Raw genomic sequence first — 21,315 nt, forward strand, 5'->3', positions numbered from 1 at the left:
ACCAGTACCATCAACAATCCATGCCTCAACATCTCATTCTGTCCCTCGAGTATAATCATTGTTCTACGTATCGATATACATCAATTATTTTCGTTCTTTATGGCGATTATGTAATCTCTAATGTTTTAGAGATTATGTACTCTAATTCTAGCCGTAAGGCAAATGAGATTAATATCATATTAACTCATTAGATCTATGATTACATCCGAAGAAAATATATATGCAAGTATATTTTCATAAAGATTGTAATTGAAAAATTCCTTTGTACAAACTGTTAATGGTGAAAATATTTTAACGGGTAGGTAATACCCGAGGAATATTTAGATTTCACATTAATAAGTTACATTGTACATTCTTCGAATCTGATTCAACGGTCGTTTACTATCCTACTTACATCAACTGATATATAAATCCGTTCACCACAGAATAACCATGTTCATCCAATTTCATATTTGGATTTTGATTTATCAGAATCCAACAAGTGGCATAATGAAGAAAACATTTGACAAAATTAAATTTGTTAGAAATAAACAAATTAACTATGAGGAATTTGGTTAAGAATCCACGCTAACTGTTCCTAGCTAACTGTTCCTAGTTAACTGGTTACATTTTATTTATCACAGTTTATTTATCGCAATTTAATTATCGCAATTTAATTTATCGTCATTTAATTTATGTTATTTATTTTACGCACTTTAAATATCGGGACACGTATTAAAGGTTTTGACATATCATATCGACGCATCTATATATATTATTTAGAATCACAATAGATACTCTATATGCAGTAATGATCGAGTTCTCTATACAGGGTTGAGGTTGATTCTCAAATAATATATATACTTTGAGTTGTGATTGAGTCTAAGACTTATACGGGTCACGACATGTATTAATTAATTGGAATATAATATATTAAACTATATATGAATTACTGGACTGTTAACTGTGGACTATCGACTGTGGACTAATAACATTGGACAATTAAAAAGAATTAAAATATTGATTATAACATAGGAAACTAATCAATTCTTCAAGTTTGCCACTTGATTTCATTTTAAACCTCATTTGAATCTTGACAATTACAATCTACGTTCAAACCTTTCACGAATCTGGGGAACACCTAAATCGAGAGGATGAATCAACCACATTTCATCTACGGAAAGAAAGATTTATGCATATAGATATGCACCTGAAAAACTCTCGGAAACTGAGTAAAACATTTAATACATAGCTGTGTTAATCCCTTTAGTGTCATTAATACCCAACATAACTTTGCAATCCCTTTCCAAATTAGCCAATTTTGTCACAGCTCCAGCAAGTCAACTTCGACTTTTCACTCGGATTAGCTTATTATAACCCTGATATATAAGTTGCCTTTCGTCATCGATACTGGAAAACCCTTTATATCTCACTACATTAGCAGTAAACTTACCAGCAACATCATTGATCTTTGACTTTATGAGTAAAAATCATAATAATATTAATGATATTTATAGTAAAAATGATAATAATAATAATAATAATAATAATAATAATAATAATTATTTAGTTGTAATGATACAAAATAACAATATTTGTAAAAATGAAATAATTTTTAATAACAATACTAATAATGATAATCATATTAATAATACTTGAGTTAATAATAATAGTAATAATAATAATAATAATAATAATAACAAAGGTAATAATAATATAAATGATAAAGATAAAGACAAACGTTCCTCTTGCTCCGAAGACAGTGTGACAGGAGCACACCAACCAATCAACTACCGTGATTACTGGATAAAATGGGGGTGGGTTCACGACATACTCACCCTATGGAGAAGGGAAGAAGGTACTCCATATCATGAACCGAATCTACCACCTAACCTTGGAGTACTCGACCCGCTCACCGGCGAACCTGTTCGCAACACCGTTTATACCCTTTTTGCAAGAATTTTTCATCTTGAGGCTACCATTAATGGAAATAGAGAAGATATCCGACCTCTACCTCACACTATTAACCAACCAGGGTTAGTAGAAGAAGTTAAAGAACTTCGAGCTCGAGTGTTAACTTTAGAGAGCATGGTACACAATTTGCAAGCACCAGCAGTATCACTGTAACATCCCGCCTTTTTCCATTCACTTTTCCGTTTAACTATTTAAGTTCCGTTATATGTTTATAACACATCTCGTTAATACGCGTTTGAATTATCTCGTTTAGGTAATTCCCGTACCCGTTTCCTAAGTTGAGGGACTAAAGTTGCCAAATGGAGAAAGAGATGACTAGGTCAACTAGTCAACTCTTTCCTCTCCATTCATTTTATCACCTCCCAAATAATACTTCACCTTTTTCTCTTAAAACCCTCAAACCTTCAATCATCATCCAAATTCGTTCAAGAAGGATTCGATCAAAACAAATTGCATATTTGAACTCCTCGTGATCTCCTCTTCGTTTCCATACCGATTTCATCAATTTTGGGTAACTTTCTAAAATCACTAATTCTTGTGTTCTTGAGATTTTTAAGTTATAAGGTTGTTAATTAGTGTCTATGGCTCGAGTCTAGTTTGTTTATGTGATTTGTATGCTCGTTTTTGATATTTTGATATAACTAGTTCATATTGAAGGATGACATGCTTAATCTTGAAATTTGAGTGTTCATATGTTGTTTGATGCTAAGAGATCATGTTTTAATTGTGTTTCTAGTGTTACTAGCTTCATTATGATGTATAGTTTGATTAATGAAACCTCCTAAACTTGATTATGAAATTTGGTGAATTTAGATTAAGGTTTCATGAACTTAAAATGGACTTTTAATGATTTGAACGACATGGAATGTTAGTTGTAAGTGTTAGGTTGTGTTGTATGCTTAATTACCTTCAAAACGGCATATCATATGTATAAATTGGATTCCCGAAACTTAAATTAAAATTGATAAACTTGAAACTTGAAAATAAACCTCTATTGATCGCTTGACGGGATTTCGGTTATAGTATATGATGTTTTTGCTTGATGAAAAGTGCTTAGTTGTGTTCCTTGTCGAAAGAGCTTTCCGATGATATAAAATACATGTTCTAATTGTTTGCGGTTTGTAAAATGTGTTGGTTTGTGTTTTGGTTCGTGCAATTGAGAAATTCAGCTAACAGGGCCTGGAAGGCATCTGGGACGCCGTCCAGAAACTCAAGACGCCGTCCCACTCTTCAATTTGGGACGCCGTCTAGCCCATTAGGACGCCGTCCCACTCTTCAATTTGGGACGCCGTCTAGCTATTTGGGACGCCGTCCCATTGTGCTAAAACTGGCTGTTCACTTGGTCGTTTGACATGAAAATGTTTGCTATGCTACGGACCTCCGATTAACATGAAACTTGGCCAACATGCTCATATATGATTATATAACTTAGAAAAATTGTCGGATATCCAACCCGACCCCGTTGACTTTTCTGTTGACTTTGACCCGACCAAGTTGACTTTTAATCAAACTTAACCAAATATTTGTGCAATCGTTCTAACATGTTTTTATACTTGTACCTTGCATGAAACATGACAACTTGACTCACATGCTACATTATTGAGTTGTAACGAGCCATAGGACTAATTGAACATCTTTGACCTATCGTGTTTACCGTTATTGATACGACCTATTTGTTTAGGTCAAGACTAGCACTATCCTTCGCACACGTTATTTTGTGAAGTACTTTACTACTCGTGCACTCAAGGTGAGATCATAGTCCCACTTTTACTCTTTTTGAACTTACATTTGGGATGAGAAAACATAAACATTTCTTTTACTAAGTGAACACAAGTACAGGAAAACAAACATTCTACATACGAGTTTAGAACAAAATCCTCAATTCGATTATCATTAGTTACACTTGCCGGGTGTAAGCGAGAACTTATGTTGTATGGATCCATATGGGTTTGACAAACCCTCATTCAAACGGTTCGCTACCGTTTACGAATGAAATATATTTTCGAGAAACAGTGTATGTTCTAGCACTAAGTGATGGGGTTCAATGGAAGGAAATGTTAAGCATTGATAATTGGGTGCTCGTGAAACAAACTTTTGGAATGTATTACTATTATTTCATTGATGCAAATCTTGTGGTTCACTTGTACTTACTTACTTAAACCTATGATTTCACCAACGTTTTCGTTGACAGATTTCTATGTTTTCTCAGGTCCTTGAACGATACATGATATATGCTTCCGCTCATTATTTGATACTTGCATTGGATGTCGAGTATACGTGCATTTCATGGAGCGTCTTTTGACTTTACTTTAAATCGTGTCGCCTAGATTTCATTCGTATTATAACGTTGTAACTTAACTATTGGTTGAACAATTCTTGTAAACTTTGAAACAATCTTTATTTTGAAATGAAGGCGACATATCTTTTGGTCAAACGTTGTTTTAAAGACTTATGACCACGTAACGGGACCTAAGTAGACGACGCCGTCAATGACGATTTGGTCGGGTCGCTACAGATGGTATCAGAGCGTTGGTTGTAGGGATTTAGAGTTCATTGGTGTCGACCCCGAGTCATAGGGTACATTGGTGAGTCTAGACTACAACCGGCATATAGACTTGAAGTAGGAATTACTTGACTACTTGTGCATTTATACTCGAACGCTTCTACTCATATCTACTCTTAGTTCATCTTAATCTCACGTTGTTTAATTTGATTGACACGCCACCTTGACTATATGAAATGATGTCGAATGCACATATGAATCAGGGTAATATAATTTCCGGGATTATATTACGGTGACTCATATGAACGTTCCGACATTATGACATAAAGAATTTAAGGCGAGTCGAGGAAAAACTTCTCTTTATCTTTATTCTATATCACGGTTAGTATTATTGAGAATACTAATCAATGATATTCTTGTGTCTTGAAGGAACAATGGCTCCTCGTCGTGTACGCCGCAATGAAACTCCCGAACAAGCTCTCGAACGGATGATAGCAACCGCCGTAGATGCGGCCATGGCCGGTCACTCATCCAACAACAATAATAATAACAACCACAACAACAACAATAACAACAACAATGGAGCCGGAAACTCAAACGAGGGATGCTCCTATAAAGCTTTCATGGGGTGCAAACCTCACACTTTTGATGGAACCGGGGGACCGGTCGTGCTCACCCGATGGTTTGAGCAAACGGAAGCCGTCTTTAGCATAAGCGGTTGTCGGGACCAAGACAAGGTCAAATACTCCACTCACACTTTCTCCGGAATTGCTCTAACATGGTGGAACACCTATGTTCAATCGGTGGGTACCGATGAAGCTCATGCCCTCTCTTGGGCCGATCTAAAGGAAAAGATGATTGTTGAATATTTTCCGCGCGAAGAAACCCGAAAGCTTGAAGAAGAATTAAGAGCTTTGAAAGCGGTCGGAAACGATCTTAAAGCTTATAATCAACGCTTCGCCGAACTATCCTTGATGTGCCCTAATCTTGTTAACCCCGAATCTCAAAGGATTGAGCTCTACATGCTCGGTCTTCCAAAAAGCATCAAACAAGGGGTGATGTCATCCAAACCCACTACTCATCAAGCCGCTATGAACATGGCTCGCCAACTAATTGAAACGGTTGACGAAATCGTAGTTCCGGCACCTAAGGCCGAGGATAAATCGGGCGGCAACAAAAGAAAATGGAAAGCTCCCCAATCAAGCAACAACAACTTTGCCAAGAAATCTTTCACTTCCGACGGCAAGAAGGGTTATGCCGGGAATCTACCTCTTTGCAACAAATGCAACAAACATCACTTTGGTGAATGTGGCAAGTTAATTTGCCACCGGTGCCAAGGAGTTGGTCATAAGGCCAACGATTGTAAAAGTGCCACTCCCGTTGCTCGAAAGTGGCCCAATGCACCAAAGACGGGCACTTGTTACGAATGTGGTCAAACGGGTCATTATAGAAATGCATGCCCGAAAAGGAAAGATAATACCAATACGCGCGGCCGAGCTTTCAACATCAACACCGAGGAAGCCCGGGATGACACTGAACTAGTCACGGGTACGTTTCTTCTCAACAATTCTTATGTCTCCTGTTTATTCGATTCGGGTGCCGATAAATGCTTTGTATCCAAGACTTTGACTCATTCTTTTAGCACTCCACCTCTTCCATTAGATACCACTTATACCATTGAAGTGGCTAACGGGAAACTATTAAGTGCCAACACATATTACCGGGGGTGTACGTTAAACATTTTGGGTAAGGAATTTGAAATTGACTTGATACCCATGGAACTAGGAAGCTTTGATGTAATAATCGGTATGAATTGGTTAGTCAAAACGAAATCTCACATTCTTTGTGATCTTAACGCAATCCGAATTCCTATCGAGAATGGTGAACCTTTGATCGTCTATGGCGATAAGAGTTGCACCGGACTCAACCTCGTTTCGTGTGTTAAAGTTAGAAAACTACTCCGTAAGGGTTGTTTTGCGATCCTTGCTCACGTTAAGAAAGTCGAGTCCGACGAGAAGCACATCGATGATGTGCCAACTGTTAGTGACTATTCCGATGTATTTCCCGACGAATTTCCGGGTCTTCCGCCTCATCGACCGGTTGAATTCCAAATCGATCTTATTCCGGGAGCCGCACCCGTAGCACGTGCACCATATAGACTCGCTCCATCCGAAATGCAAGAATTGCAAAGTCAAATCCAAGAACTACTTGATCGTGGTTTTATCCAACCTAGCCATTCACCTTGGGGCGCTCCGATTTTGTTTGTTAAAAAGAAAGACGGATCCCTACGAATGTGCATTGATTATCGTGAACTAAATAAATTGACGGTTAAGAACCGATATCCTCTTCCTCGCATCGATGACCTCTTTGATCAACTACAAGGGTCTTGTGTATATTCGAAAATCGATCTCCGCTCGGGTTATCATCAATTAAGGGTTAAGGGGGAAGATGTCTCCAAAACCGCTTTCCGAACTCGTTATGGTAGTTATGAATTCCTTGTCATGCCATTTGGTCTCACTAACGCACCGGCGGTGTTCATGGATCTTATGAACTGCGTGTGCAAACCGTATCTTGACAAGTTCGTTATCGTGTTCATCGATGATATTTTAGTCTATTCAAAAAGCGAAGAAGAACACGAGGAACACCTCCGACTTGTGCTTGAACTTTTAAGACAAGAACAACTATATGCCAAATTCTCCAAGTGTGAATTTTGGTTAAAGGAAGTTCAATTTCTTGGTCATGTTGTAAGTGATCAAGGCATTAAAGTCGATCCCACAAAAATCGAAGCCATTAGTAAATGGGAGACTCCTACTACTCCTACTCACATTCGTCAATTTTTGGGTCTCGCCGGGTACTATCGTAGATTCATCGAAAATTTCTCTTTGGTTGCACGTCCTCTAACCGCATTGACTCACAAGGGAAAGAAATTCATTTGGGCGACCGAACATGAATCCGCATTCCAAATCTTGAAAACGAAGCTAACCACCGCTCCTATCTTGTCACTCCCCGAAGGCAATGATGACTTTGTTGTATATTGCGATGCCTCAAAACATGGTTTTGGGTGTGTATTAATGCAACGAACGAAAGTCATTGCTTATGCTTCTCGACAACTCAAAATTCATGAACGAAACTATACGACACATGATCTCGAACTCGGAGCCGTTGTCTTTGCACTTAAAATGTGGAGACACTATCTTTATGGAACCAAGAGTACTATCTTCACCGATCACAAAAGCCTTCAACACATTTTCGATCAAAAGCAACTAAACATGAGACAACGAAGGTGGATTGAAACCTTAAACGATTACGATTGCGAGCTTCGTTACCATCCCGGGAAGGCAAACGTAGTAGCCGATGCCTTAAGTCGAAAAGAAAGAGCGGTGCCTCTCCGTGTCCGAGCTTTAAACATCACCATTCACACCAACCTTAATAGCCAAATTCGGGTAGCCCAAGATGAGGCTCTCAAGGATGAAAACATCTCTCTCGAACACTTGAACGTCCTCACCTCTCGATTCGAAGTTAAAGAAACCGGACTCCGATATTTCGCCGGAAGAATTTGGGTGCCTAGTTATGGGGATCTACGAAGCCTTATTTTAGATGAAGCCCATAAGTCACGATACTCGATTCACCCCGGTGCCAATAAGATGTACCACGACCTTAAACAACTATATTGGTGGCCGAACATCAAAAGGGACGTAGCTACTTATGTTTCCAAGTGTTTGACATGTTCCAAAGTCAAAGCCGAACACCAAAGACCGTCCGGACTACTTCAACAACCCGAGATCCCGCAATGGAAGTGGGAAAGGATAACGATGGATTTTATCACCAAGCTACCAAAAACGACGGGCGGTTATGATACCATTTGGGTTATCGTTGACCGTCTCACCAAATCCGCACACTTCCTTGCCATGAAAGAAACGGACAAAATGGAGAAACTTGCACAACTTTACATTAAGGAGATCGTAGCCCGACACGGTGTACCTTTATCGATTATCTCCGACCGAGATGGCCGTTTCGTTTCTAGATTTTGGCATACATTGCAAGAAGCGTTGGGAACGCGTTTAGATATGAGCACCGCATATCATCCTCAAACCGATGGACAAAGCGAACGTACAATTCAAACCTTAGAGGACATGTTACGAGCTTGCGTGGTTGATTTCGGAAAAGCTTGGGACAAGCACTTACCTCTCGCCGAGTTCTCTTACAACAATAGTTATCACGCGAGTATTAAAGCCGCACCTTTTGAAGCGCTATATGGCCGCAAATGTCGTTCACCTCTTTGTTGGGCCGAGGTAGGCGACGTGCAAATCACCGGACCCGAACTCATTCACGAAACCACCGAGAAAATCGTTCAAATCCGAGATAGGCTTAGGACGGCCCGAAGTCGTCAAAAGAGCTATACCGACAAACGACGCAACGATCTCGAATTTCAAGTCGGTGACCGAGTAATGTTAAAAGTCGCACCTTGGAAGGGTGTAATCCGTTTTGGAAAACGCGGGAAGCTAAATCCGCGGTATATTGGTCCTTTCGAAATCTTGGAGCGTATTGGAACCGTTGCTTATCGTTTAAATCTTCCGCCTCAATTGAACTCCGTTCATCCTACCTTCCATGTATCCAACTTGAAAAAGTGTCTTGCCGAACCCGATATCGTCATTCCTCTAGAGGACCTTACCATTGATGACAAACTTCATTTTGTGGAGGAACCGGTTGAAATTGTGGACACCTCCGTCAAGACATTGAAACAAAGCCGAATCCCGATTGTTAAAGTCCGTTGGAACGCCAAAAGGGGACCCGAGTTTACTTGGGAAAGACAAGATCAAATGCAAAGGAAGTATCCTCATCTATTCGCGAATTCGGAAACGCAAGATCTCGAGGAAGAAACGACGACTACTACGCCTACTTAAATTTCGGGACGAAATTTCTTTTAAGGTGTAGGTAATGTAACATCCCGCCTTTTTCCATTCACTTTTCCGTTTAACTATTTAAGTTCCGTTATATGTTTATAACACATCTCGTTAATACGCGTTTGAATTATCTCGTTTAGGTAATTCCCGTACCCGTTTCCTAAGTTGAGGGACTAAAGTTGCCAAATGGAGAAAGAGATGACTAGGTCAACTAGTCAACTCTTTCCTCTCCATTCATTTTATCACCTCCCAAATAATACTTCACCTTTTTCTCTTAAAACCCTCAAACCTTCAATCATCATCCAAATTCGTTCAAGAAGGATTCGATCAAAACAAATTGCATATTTGAACTCCTCGTGATCTCCTCTTCGTTTCCATACCGATTTCATCAATTTTGGGTAACTTTCTAAAATCACTAATTCTTGTGTTCTTGAGATTTTTAAGTTATAAGGTTGTTAATTAGTGTCTATGGCTCGAGTCTAGTTTGTTTATGTGATTTGTATGCTCGTTTTTGATATTTTGATATAACTAGTTCATATTGAAGGATGACATGCTTAATCTTGAAATTTGAGTGTTCATATGTTGTTTGATGCTAAGAGATCATGTTTTAATTGTGTTTCTAGTGTTACTAGCTTCATTATGATGTATAGTTTGATTAATGAAACCTCCTAAACTTGATTATGAAATTTGGTGAATTTAGATTAAGGTTTCATGAACTTAAAATGGACTTTTAATGATTTGAACGACATGGAATGTTAGTTGTAAGTGTTAGGTTGTGTTGTATGCTTAATTACCTTCAAAACGGCATATCATATGTATAAATTGGATTCCCGAAACTTAAATTAAAATTGATAAACTTGAAACTTGAAAATAAACCTCTATTGATCGCTTGACGGGATTTCGGTTATAGTATATGATGTTTTTGCTTGATGAAAAGTGCTTAGTTGCGTTCCTTGTCGAAAGAGCTTTCCGATGATATAAAATACATGTTCTAATTGTTTGCGGTTTGTAAAATGTGTTGGTTTGTGTTTTGGTTCGTGCAATTGAGAAATTCAGCTAACAGGGCCTGGAAGGCATCTGGGACGCCGTCCAGAAACTCAAGACGCCGTCCCACTCTTCAATTTGGGACACCGTCTAGCCCATTAGGACGCCGTCCCACTCTTCAATTTGGGACGCCGTCTAGCTATTTGGGACGCCGTCCCATTGTGCTAAAACTGGCTGTTCACTTGGTCGTTTGACATGAAAATGTTTGCTATGCTACGGACCTCCGATTAACATGAAACTTGGCCAACATGCTCATATATGATTATATAACTTAGAAAAATTGTCGGATATCCAACCCGACCCCGTTGACTTTTCTGTTGACTTTGACCCGACCAAGTTGACTTTTAATCAAACTTAACCAAATATTTGTGCAATCGTTCTAACATGTTTTTATACTTGTACCTTGCATGAAACATGACAACTTGACTCACATGCTACATTATTGAGTTGTAACGAGCCATAGGACTAATTGAACATCTTTGACCTATCGTGTTTACCGTTATTGATACGACCTATTTGTTTAGGTCAAGACTAGCACTATCCTTCGCACACGTTATTTTGTGAAGTACTTTACTACTCGTGCACTCAAGGTGAGATCATAGTCCCACTTTTACTCTTTTTGAACTTACATTTGGGATGAGAAAACATAAACATTTCTTTTACTAAGTGAACACAAGTACAGGAAAACAAACATTCTACATACGAGTTTAGAACAAAATCCTCAATTCGATTATCATTAGTTACACTTGCCGGGTGTAAGCGAGAACTTATGTTGTATGGATCCATATGGGTTTGACAAACCCTCATTCAAACGGTTCGCTACCGTTTACGAATGAAATATATTTTCGAGAAACAGTGTATGTTCTAGCACTAAGTGATGGGGTTCAATGGAAGGAAATGTTAAGCATTGATAATTGGGTGCTCGTGAAACAAACTTTTGGAATGTATTACTATTATTTCATTGATGCAAATCTTGTGGTTCACTTGTACTTACTTACTTAAACCTATGATTTCACCAACGTTTTCGTTGACAGATTTCTATGTTTTCTCAGGTCCTTGAACGATACATGATATATGCTTCCGCTCATTATTTGATACTTGCATTGGATGTCGAGTATACGTGCATTTCATGGAGCGTCTTTTGACTTTACTTTAAATCGTGTCGCCTAGATTTCATTCGTATTATAACGTTGTAACTTAACTATTGGTTGAACAATTCTTGTAAACTTTGAAACAATCTTTATTTTGAAATGAAGGCGGCATATCTTTTGGTCAAACGTTGTTTTAAAGACTTATGACCACGTAACGGGACCTAAGTAGACGACGCCGTCAATGACGATTTGGTCGGGTCGCTACAATCACCAACACCAGTAACATCACCAGCATCAGCACCAACAACACTAGTACCACCAACAACAACATTCACGTCACCAGCTTCGACATCTCATTCTGTACCTCTAGTATAATCATCGTTCTACATGACGTTCTACATCATTTATCTTCGTTCGACATAGCGATAATGTAATATCTAATGTTTTAGAGATTATATATTCTTGTTCTAACGGTAAATCAAATGAGTTTAATATCATATTTCTAACGACCCGTCCTAATCCACAAGGACGAATACATTACATTTGGTTACATTGCGAGGTACTAGACCTCTATATGATACATTTTACAAACATTGCATTTGTTTTTGAAAAGACAATCTTTCATTACATCGAAAGTTGACGGCATGCATACCATTTTATAATATATCTAACTATAATTGACTTAATAATAATCTTGATGAACTCAACGACTCGAATGCAACGTCTTTTGAAATATGTCCTGAATGACTCCAAGTAATGTCTCTAAAATGAGCAAGTGCACAGCGGAAGATTTCTTTCATACTATAATGTATTTTGTAGTAAAAATACATATGACGACATTGAACAATGCAGGGTTGGCCTCGGATTCACGAACCTATATCAAGTATTAACACATTATAGTATAAATCAATTAAGTTTATATATTTGTTATGTATTAATTATTCTTATAATATATTATGATACTTATTTGATATTTAATTAATGTTATATCAATAATATTAGTTGAAACATAATTTTTATGTAATATTAGTATATTTTATGTTATAATATATTTACATATATATCTTTTGTTTTGCAAAATTAATAATCGTAGAAATACCTGACTAAGGGTAATAATAATATAATAATACTATTAGTATGATACTAGTAATAATAATGATAATAATGATTATCATACTTATATGGTGATAATAATATTTATAATACTAATAATAACAATTATAATAACAATACTATTAAATGATCATAAATTCTTATTTTAGTAATAATAATAGTAATAATTATATTACTACTAATAATAACAATAATAATAATAATATTAATTTTAGAAATGAGAACTACCTTCAAAGAGCTTTTCTAAAAAAAACTGCCCCAAACAGGGCTCGAACTCGAGACCTCTCGCCCACCCGCAAACACCCTTAACCATTCTGCCATCTATGTTTTTCTGACTTATAAGGCAACCCAAACATATATATCTAGTATTTCTTTCATCTTAGTTCATCATCTTCTTCACCAAGTTTAAAATCAAACGGGGGGCAAAAACTCAACAACAATCGAACGGGTTTTCATTTATGACTTGTAAACAACATGAAACAAAAAAATGTGTTCATGATATAAAAAAAATGAGAAAAAAAACACAAAAAATCCTACTGCTTGCTGGTAGCTAGAAAAAAAAAATTTTGTTTTCAATTTTGAGTTCGTTTTGGACAATCTTTACAACATGAAACATGTTTCAAATCATTCATAAAATCTATCAAAATCATCAATTTAACTTAAAACATCAAAACAAGCTCTAATTTCTCCAAGAACAAAACAGTTGACTTTTGACAATTTAACTTTGACTCGCAAATTCGAATTCGTTATTAAGAATTGGAACTTGAGATTTTGCAGGAAGTTTAAGTAAATGATTCCTAACAACTCTGTATTTTTAGTTTTTGAAATTTGTTTCAAATTTACGTTAGTGTATATTACTGTGAAGAACTCAAGAACTCAAAAATTGATTTTTAGATTAAGAGTGCTATAGGTTATGATTACAACATGAATTGTGTTGCAAATCATTCCTATAAACTTTATGGATCATTAAATTAACTGGAGATATCAAAACAAACTCGAATTTGATTCAAGAACACTTAGTTGACTTTGAAAACCAAAACTTTGACTCTCAAATTAGAAATTGATAGAAAGAATTGAAGATTGAAAACTTACAGATAGTTTAGATAGATGATTCCTAACAAGACTGCATTATTACATTTTGGAAATTCATTCGAAATCAAAATATGGTGAAAAAGATGAATGTACAGAGTGTCGAGCTTATTTTTAGTTTTCTATCTTTCTCAAATGCATATATCTATATAAGGAATAAATTTTATTCTGTAATGTACCTTGAAATTGACAGATAACAAATTGTAGACAAGAAACAAAAATTGATAAAAGTTCAGAGTGATCTGCAACTGATTTTGGAAACTGTCTGTGTACTATCCATTTTTTATATATCATTAATATTAATATTAATAATTAATAAATATAAATATATATATTAATAATAATAACTCTTTTAATATTATTAATACAAATAATAATAGTATTATAAATAACAAGAATGATGATATTTATTAATCATAATGTTTATAATAATAATACTAATATTAATAATAACATTAATGATAATAATAATACTAATAATACTAATATTAATATTAGAATTGAAAATAACAATAATATTACTAATACAACTAATTCTTAACTTGTAATTACATTTAATATACTAACCTTGCATATTATTAATTATGTAATACTTATTTTATATAATAACACATTTGAAAATTTAATATATATATATATATATATATATATATATATATATATATATATATATATATATATATATATATATATATATATATATATATATATATATATATATATATATATATATATATATATATATATATATATTTACATATTTATTTACACACAATCGTTCGTGAATCATCGGACATAGTCGAAGGGTAAATGTTATCCATGTAAACAGTTTAAAAATTCTGATACTCACATTACAGACTTTGCTTATCGTGTCGAAATCATATAAAGATTAAATTTAAATTTAGTCGGAAATTCCCGGGTCATCACAGTACCTACCCGGTAAAGAAATTTCGTCCCGAAATTTGAGTGAGGTGGTCATGGCTAACAATAAAAATGTTTTCATGACCAATATGAGTGGATAATTAGAGGTTTATCATCATTGAATAATAAGGATAAAATAATTCGATTATTCTAAGGATACGAATGAAGTTATCGCAAAAGAGTGAATTGAAGAAAAATAAGATTTTCCTTAGCTTTTGACGTAAACAGGGTTAAATTTAGAAAATAAGGTGCGTCTTAACTTTTGACGTAGTCAGGGTTGAATTCCGAAATTCAAGGGATTTAAAGAAAATCTTCGAAATCTAAAAGATTTGCTTCTTCAGCGAGTAAGGAAATTAAGATCTCTATAATTAAATACGGTGATCTGCCTCGATTACTCTGTATGATATTTCCACTATAAATTAAGCTCTTCCGTTCCATTATCCTCACCATTCCTATACTTTCTTTCTTAGTTCATACATCCAAAAGATTGTGAAAATGCTTAATCCAGTTCTGATCCTTGTCCTTATCATGACTATCACCACAATCATTCTCCTTTTCCAACTTTCACCGGAGGAATCTGTTTTCTTCTACTTTGCCCTTAGGGTTATAGTGTTTTTGATTCTCCCGTGTCTTTATGTGGCGATAAACATTGATATACACGGTTTGTAATTCCTATGTTTGTGATCGGCTTTATATTTTCATTTATTTTTCGGAGCTCCATGCTCTTGTTTTCTCTTCCCGACTCCAAGTCAAACGAATAATGGTCCAGAATTTGTAGATATAGAGTTTTGAATGATTATAATGTTCTAAGCAGGGTGGAACGTGATAGCACGATTTGCTTTTCAAATTTATCAAAAATACAGACGATAGAACTATCAAGAATATATTCTTCTTGATATGTTTAGAGGTTATGTAGAATGAAAGAGTTATGTAACATGACACATGATGATGGTATAATCTACTGTGAACCATCATCACGTTTCATTAGAAACTCAGCATGACTTACTGTAATATAATCACGTTGATCAAGTGTCATTATATTATACTAACTCATGCATCAGTTCCCAACACTACTTTAAAAACATTCATATTTTAAGCTCGAAAGTTTACAGAATATAGAAACTAACAGTTTCTATATGATGTAACATTGATAGCACGAATAGATTATTGATTTCAAATAAGAATAATTATGAAAATATCTTCATAAATATGGAGGATATTTATAATGAAAGATACGATGTTATCTTGGAATTTCTAACATCGATGGATGATGAAGAAGATTTATCCTTAAGGGTTTAGATTCGGAAGCAAGGTATTCGCTAAAGATTTCATCAGAAATAGAATCATTTAGATTCTTTGAAGTCAAATTTATTCTTTGTGATTTGTCCACGGCTTCCTTTATAGTTTCGCATAATTCGCTTTCCGGTACTAAATTTTCTATTGAGTGTTTCCAAAACTCCATTCTTTATCATCAAATTTTAGACAGTTAAGGTCGTGTACAGTTTGTGCAGCTGTATTTCAGCTTTTTCAGAATTTCAGAATGGAAGATCATAATTCTAAGAGATGAATGTTATACATATAACTGTTGATGTAGATATGTTGTGAGTTTTCAAGGTACTGATTGCTGATTCCCGGTAATTGGTATGTCAGTTCTCGTTACAAGATGCGGATGAGTACATGATGAGACTTCAGCAGATATATATAGTGATTTGTCAGAGAGATTTAAACCAAGGAGCAACGAGGTTGTTGGTACGTCTGCTGGTAATATGATGGAATATAAAAGGTTTCCCGATAACAATAAAAGAGTACACATATAAATCAAGGTTATAATAAGGTTGTTTCGAATGAAAAGTCGAAGTTGACTTGCTGGAGCTGTGACAAAATTAGCTAATTTGGAAAGGGATTGCAAAGTTATTTTGGGTAATAATAACACTAAAGAAATTAACACAGCTATGTGTTAAATGTTTACTCAGGTTTTCGAGAGTTTCCAGGTGAATAGCTATATGCATCAATATTTTCTTCCGTAAATGAAGTGCGGTTGGTTCATCCTCTCGATTGAGGTATTTTCAAGAATCATGAAAGGTTTGAACGCAGAATGTAATCGTGAATATACAAATGATGTTTAAGACGAAATCAAGTGGCAACTTGAAGAATTGTTTAGTTTCATAGGTTATAATCAATATTTTAATTCATTTTAATTGTCCAATGTTTTTAGTCCACAGTCGATAGTCCACAGTTAACAATCCACTGATTCATATATAGTTTAATATATAATATTCGAATTAATTAATACGTATCGTGACCCGTATACGTCTCAGACTCGATCACAACTCAAACTATATATATTATTATAGAATCAACCTCAACCCTGTATAGCTAACTCCCGCATTACTGCATATAGAGTGTCTATGGTTACTCCAAATAATATATATAGATGCGTCGATATGATATGTCAAAACCTTGTATACGTGTCCCGATATTTAAAGTGCGTAAAATAAATAACAGAAATTAAATGACGATAAATAAAGTGCGTAAAATTAATAACAGAAATTAAATGACGATAAATAAAGTGCGTAAAGTAAATAACAGAAATTAAATGACGATAAATAAAGTGCGTAAAGTAAATAACAGAAATTAAATGACGATAAATAAAATTGCGAGAATGTAAATTGCGATAATTAAATTGCGATAAATAAAGTGTAATCAGTTAGCTGGGAACAATTAGTTAGGAACAGTTAGCGTGGATTCTTAACAAAATTTCTCATAGTTAATTTGTTCATTTCTAACAAATTTTATTTTGTCCAATGTTTTCTTCATTATGCCACTTGTTGGATTATGATAAATCAAAATCCAAATATGAAATTGGATGAATGTGGTTATTCTGTGGTGAACGGATTTGTATATCGGTGGACGTAAGTAGGATAGTAAACGACTGTTGAATTAGATTCGAAGAATGTACAGTGTAACTTATTAATGTGAAATCTAAATATTCCTCGGGTATTACCTACCCGTTAAAATATTTTCACCATTAACAGTTTGTACACAAGATTATTTTTTTTTAATTACAATCTTTATGAAAATATATATACATATATATCTTCTTCAGATGTAATCATGGATTTAATGAGTCAATATGATATTAAACTCATTTAATTTACCGTTGGAACAAGAATATATAATCTCTAAAACATTAGAGATTACATAATCGCCATGTCGAACGAAGATAAATGATGTAGAACGATACGTAGAACGATAATTGTACTCAAGGTATAGAATGAGACGTCGAGGCATGGGTTGTTGATGGCACTGGTGTTGTTATTGATGGTACTGTTGGTGCCGGTGATATTGTTGAAGCTGGTAATTTTTGCACCATATTCTCCAGATTGATTACTCGAGCGCGAAGTTCGTTGACTTCTTCTATTATTCCGGGATGATTGTCGGTCGGTACGAGCGGATGAATAAGGTTTAGAATTTTAGATAGAATACAATCGTGGTGAGATATTCGGGAAATGGGGGTGAAAATGGTGTTTCAGACTGGTTCGCCGGTAAGTGCTTCAGGTTCATTGCCAAGAGGTAAATTCGGTTGGTGGGTGGAAAGGATCGCCTTCCTCTCGTCTCCATCAGTTAAGTTGACTACGAACCCATCAGATGAATTGGGGATGATTGATTGGTTAATTAATTCTGGTGACGTTGCCTCCGGAGCTTAGGTGAACATCCATGTCGGAATAGCTTTCGGAATAACTATCGGATTAGCTATCGAAGTCTGAGGGACTCGAACTGGTTGAGGGATTCATCTCGTACGATCAGATGAAGTATTTTCGATAAGAAATAGATTATAGGATGTAGATTAGTACCCTGCAATACATAATTCACATATGCGTATACAATACTAAAATCCCATATGTTACTGAGGAATCTACGGAAGTTGTCAGACAAAGTCTACAGTATAAGATATGCTAAGATATGAATTAGCAGATACGCTAAGATACGAATTTTGTCTATACACTATTCATGCAATCATTGCAGTAAGATGTGTCTAGATTAAGAATGATAAGCAGGTAATTTCCTAAGGATGATAAATAGATGATTTTCGACAAAAAATGATAAGCAAAACTTTTGACATGCAGACACGGTCGAAGTCCAGACTCACTAATGCATCCTAACGACTATCAGTTAGACTCACTAATGCAAGACCTGGTTCGCTAAGACCACCGCTCTGATACCAACTCTAACGACCCGTCCTAATCCACAAGGACGAATACATTACATTTGGTTACATTGCGAGGTACTAGACCTCTATATGATACATTTTACAAACATTGCATTCGTTTTTGAAAAGACAATCTTTCATTACATCGAAAGTTGACGGCATGCATACCATTTTATAATATATCTAACTATAATTAACTTAGTAATAATCTTGATGAACTCAACGACTCGAATGCAACGTCTTTTGAAATATGTCCTGAATGACTCCAAGTAATGTCTCTAAAATGAGCAAGTGCACAGCGGAAGATTTCTTTCATACTATAATGTATTTTGTAGTAAAAATACATATGACGACATTGAACAATGCAGGGTTGGCCTCGGATTCACGAACCTATATCAAGTATTAACACATTATAGTATAAATCAATTAAGTTTATATATTTGTTATGTATTAATTATTCTTATAATATATTATGATACTTATTTGATATTTAATTAATGTTATATCAATAATATTAGTTGAAACATAATTTTTATGTAATATTAGTATATTTTATGTTATAATATATTTACATATATATCTTTTGTTTTGCAAAATTAATAATCGTAGAAATACCTGACTAAGGGTAATAATAATATAATAATACTAATAGTATGATACTAGTAATAATAATGATAATAATGATTATCATACTTATATGGTGATAATAATATTTATAATACTAATAATAACAATTATAATAACAATACTATTAAATGATTATAAATTCTTATTTTAGTAATAATAATAGTAATAATTATATTACTACTAATAATAACAATAATAATAATAATATTAATTTTAGAAATGAGAACTACCTTCAAAGAGCTTTTCTAAAAAAAACTGCCCCAAACAGGGCTCGAACTCGAGACCTCTCGCCCACCCGCAAACACCCTTAACCATTCTGCCATCCATGTTTTTCTGACTTATAAGGCAACCCAAACATATATATCTAGTATTTCTTTCATCTTAGTTCATCATCTTCTTCACCAAGTTTAAAATCAAACGGGGGGCAAAAACTCAACAACAATCGAACGGGTTTTCATTTATGACTTGTAAACAACATGAAACAAAAAAATGTGTTCATGATATAAAAAAAATGAGAAAAAAAACACAAAAAATCCTACTGCTTGCTGGTAGCTAGAAAAAAATATATTTTGTTTTCAATTTTGAGTTCGTTTTGGACAATCTTTACAACATGAAACATGTTTCAAATCATTCATAAAATCTATCAAAATCATCAATTTAACTTAAAACATCAAAACAAGCTCTAATTTCTCCAAGAACAAAACAGTTGACTTTTGACAATTTAACTTTGACTCGCAAATTCGAATTCGTTATTAAGAATTGGAACTTGAGATTTTGCAGGAAGTTTAAGTAAATGATTCCTAACAACTCTGCATTTTTAGTTTTTGAAATTTGTTTCGAATTTACGTTAGTGTATATTACTGTGAAGAACTCAAGAACTCAAAAATTGATTTTTAGATTAAGAGTGTTATAGGTTATGTTTACAACATGAATTGTGTTGCAAATCATTCCTATAAACTTTATGGATCATCAAATTAACTGGAGATATCAAAACAAACTCGAATTTGATTCAAGAACACTTAGTTGACTTTGAAAACCAAAACTTTGACTCTCAAATTAGAAATTGATAGAAATAATTGAAGATTGAAAACTTACAGATAGTTTAGATAGATGATTCCTAACAAGACTGCATTATTACATTTTGGAAATTCATTCGAAATCAAAATATGGTGAAAAAGATGAATGTACAGAGTGTCGAGCTTATTTTTAATTTTCTATCTTTCTCAAATGCATATATCTATATAAGGAATAAATTTTATTCTGTAATGTACCTTGAAATTGACAGATAACAAATTGTAGATAAGAAACAATAATTGATAAAAGTTGAGAGTGATCTGCAACTGATTTTGGAAACTGTCTGTGTACTATCCATTTTTTATATATCATTAATATTAATATTAATAATTAATAAATATAAATATATATATTAATAATAATAACTCTTTTAATATTATTAATACAAATAATAATAGTATTATAAATAATAAGAATGATGATATTTATTAATCATAATGTTTATAATAATAATACTAATATTAATAATAACATTAATGATAATAATAATACTAATAATACTAATATTAATATTAGTATTGAAAATAACAATAATATTACTAATACAACTAATTCTTAACTTGTAATTACATTTAATATACTAACCTTGCATATTATTAATTATGTAATACTTATTTTATATAATAACACATTTGAAAATTTAATATATATATATATATATATATATATATATATATATATATATATATATATATATATATATATATATATATATATATATTTACATATTTATTTACACACAATCGTTCGTGAATCATCGAACATAGTCGAAGGGTAAATGTTATC

Source organism: Rutidosis leptorrhynchoides, chromosome 7 (genome assembly GCF_046630445.1).
Source record: "Rutidosis leptorrhynchoides isolate AG116_Rl617_1_P2 chromosome 7, CSIRO_AGI_Rlap_v1, whole genome shotgun sequence".
Lineage (NCBI taxonomy): Eukaryota > Viridiplantae > Streptophyta > Magnoliopsida > Asterales > Asteraceae > Rutidosis > Rutidosis leptorrhynchoides.